This window comes from Meles meles, chromosome 4, assembly GCF_922984935.1.
Source record: "Meles meles chromosome 4, mMelMel3.1 paternal haplotype, whole genome shotgun sequence".
NCBI classification, from domain to species: Eukaryota; Metazoa; Chordata; class Mammalia; order Carnivora; family Mustelidae; genus Meles; species Meles meles.
The window spans coordinates 18,120,207-18,123,364 of record NC_060069.1 but is presented as its reverse complement, the minus strand read 5'-3'; the positions used below and the strand labels follow the sequence as shown (position 1 = coordinate 18,123,364).

Sequence of the window (3,158 nt, the reverse complement as noted above, 5' to 3'; positions counted from 1 at the left end):
TAAAAATTTAAAAAAAAGAATATTTTTTTAAAATATACTTTTAAGCCAAAGAAAAATGTCAGAAACACAATTGGAAAAAAATACATTTAATAATAATTTGGCAGAATAGGTTATATATGTTTGTCCAAAGTATTTGACATATAGTACATGCTTTATAAGTATCTGCTGAATGAGAATAGGATTTTTACCATGTATGTAGAAGTAAGTTGGAGAAATGGAGATGGCCAGAACTTGGAGAAGGCTGAGTCATCTCCTCCTTCTCTTGTGTAAAGTAGAAAACACAGGAGAGTGAGTAGTGGAACTTTCTGTTCTTTTAATGCCTTGTTATTTCAAAGTGAAAGTCAAGTTCATTATTTCCAAGTGATTATTATTATTATAAGGTCAAAGGGACTTGCTCACATTCTCTGAGTGAATAACTTAGGTCATGCATTTAGAAAGTGTTGAGCACTGTCAGAGAAGACAGGTACCTCTCACCATTTAAAAACAATGCTCATTCTCTTTTTTGTGGCTCCTGGGAGGTGGTCGGCTGCTTCAGGATGGAGCTGAACATCTTTTCCCCAGCGACTTGCTGCCGGAAACTCATTGAAATGGATGATGAATGCAAACTTTGTACCTTTTATAAGAGGCGTAAGGCCCCAGAAGCTGCTTCTGCTGCTGTGGGTGAAGAAGGGAAGGGTCACGTGGTCCGAATCCGTGGTGGCGATGACGAACAGGGCTTCGCCATGAAGCAGGCTGGCCTGACCCAGGGCCGTGTCCCCCTACTGCTGAGTGAGGGGCATTTGCGCTATAGACCAAGGAGGACTGACTGGAGAGAGAAAGTGCAAACCTGCTCGGGGTCACATCGTGGATGCAATCTCAGTGTTCCCAGCTTGGTCGTTGTAAAATAAAAGGGGGAGAAGGACATCCCTGGGCTTACTGCTGTGCCTCGTCACTTGGCATGCAAAAGAGCTAGCAGAATCCACAAGCGTTTCAGTCTCTCTCAAGAAGACGATGTCCACCTGCATGTTGTGAAAAAGTCCCTGAATAAAGAAGCTAAGAAACCTAGAATCAAAGCACCCAAGACTCAGCATCTTGTTACTCCATGTGCCCTCCAACAGAAACGTCAGTGTATTGCTCTGAAGAAACAGCACACGAGGTAAAACAAGGAAGAGGCTGCAGGACGGGCTAAACTTCCGGCCAAGAGAAGGAAGGAGACCAAAGGAAAATGCCAGCAACAGATTGTCAAGGGACAGAGGCTGTCTTCGCTGAGAGCTTCTACCTCTAAGTCTGAGGCCAGTCAAAAGTGAGATTTTTCTAGAGTTACAAATAAAGAAGATCAGACTTAAAAAAAGAAAAACAAACCAGTGTTCCCCTGTCAATAATGGGAGCATAATATGTCTTCCTTGGTTTCTCACTCAAAATTCAGCCATGAAATTTGACTCAATCATACCACATTCTCCTCTCACCTCTGTTCTCTATTAGGGTGATTCACTCTTTCTTAATTTTTCACATTGTTCCTCTGGATTTCTATGATTCATTGAACTAGGTTAGTCAGGGCTTTCATTTTTAGAGAATTGGTTGCAAATTGATTCATAACATGGTTCTTTTAAGATGACCACTTAACAATGAGTCATTGTTGGCTTTTACAGGTGTCTGTGTCATAGCTCACTCACTGCTGAGCACTGCTCTTTCCTCAGGGAGAAACAGTCCACTTTGAGACTGCGGGGACTTCATCCACCAATTCACGGTGGTTTGTGTTATAAGCAACACCAAAGCTGTCTGATTCTAGCCATTCCAGAGTGAGGGGAAAACTAATGAAGACTATTTGCATAGTCTGTCTCGGGGAAGACGGGGAAGCTTATTTTGGAGATGACTGATTCCAGAATCAATTGCTCGCAAACCCCTTGGTTTTATCATTATTCATACATATTGGATCATCTTTTAGATAATCTGAAGTTGTTCCCTGATTTGGGGGTGAAGGCTAGGGCAGGTCTTTATCTTTGTTCTAAGAACAAAGCTTCAAGAGGTATTAAGGGTGCACGACTCACCTCCCTCCTGATTTGACCCTGGCTCACCATAAATGTGGCAGTGGGTTGGGGATTTCCTGGGAATTTCTTTGCTTTGCTTGAGATGTGCCAGAGATGCACAGCCCTCTTCTTTGTCCTCTATTGTTTATTATATCCAGAGAACATTTAATTCTCTGTTTGAAGAAGGCTAAAGCTGGATTATTTTTGCCTGAGGATTATCCACTTTGTGAGTTATCAGGAGTAAATTTTAGACCACTTTTCCTGAATATAAACATTATACACACACACACAAATATATGTATATATGTATATATTTACATAAATGTAGTGTTTCAAAGTCAAATAAAATATTTTTATATTGCCTATTTCTTTTTGTGAAAGTCAATAACTTTTTATGAGGTAAATAACTTTGACTTTATTACTATTACTTGATAGATAATATAAGCATAAAGGCATGCAATAAATCGTCTTTAAAAATATTTTAAATGAATATGATCTCCCTGATATGAGGACGTGGAGATGCAACATGGGGGGTTAGGGGGGAAGGAGAAGAATAAATGAAACAAGATGGGATCAGGAGGGAGACAAACCATAAGTGACTCTTATTCTCACAAAACAAACTGAGGGTTGGGGCGCCTGGGTGGCTCAGTGGGTTAAATCCTCTGCCTTTGGCTCAGGTCATGATCCCAGGGTCCTGGGATCGAGCCCCACATCAGGCTCTCTGCTCCTCAGGGAGCCTGCTTCCTCCTCTCTCTCTGCCTACCCCTCTGCCTAGTTGTGATTTCTCTCTGTCAAATTAAATAAAATTAAAAAAAAAATCTTTAAAACAAACTGAGGGTTGCTGGGGGAGGGGGGGTTGGGAGAGGGGGAGTGGGGTTATGGACATTGGTCAGGGTATGTGCTATGGTGAGTGCTGTGAAGTGTGTAAACCTGGTGATTCACAGACGTGTACCCCTGGGGATAAAAATACATTATATGTTTATTAAAAAAATAAATAAAAAATTAAAAAATGTTTTAAATGATAAATTCATATCTCCTAACATCTGTATAATTTTCCCAATAATCTTGATTTCTTCTACTTTTAATGTTATGATCCAATAGTTTTCAAAAATATTTCCATCCACTATGTGTTCATACTATATATATATAATA

General features: G+C 40.3%; 1 pseudogene; it reads left to right on the top strand.

The window, feature by feature from the left end:
• Positions 1-536: 536 nt before the first annotated feature.
• LOC123940340 lies at positions 537-1,286 on the top strand (annotated as a pseudogene).
• Positions 1,287-3,158: the final 1,872 nt, after the last annotated feature.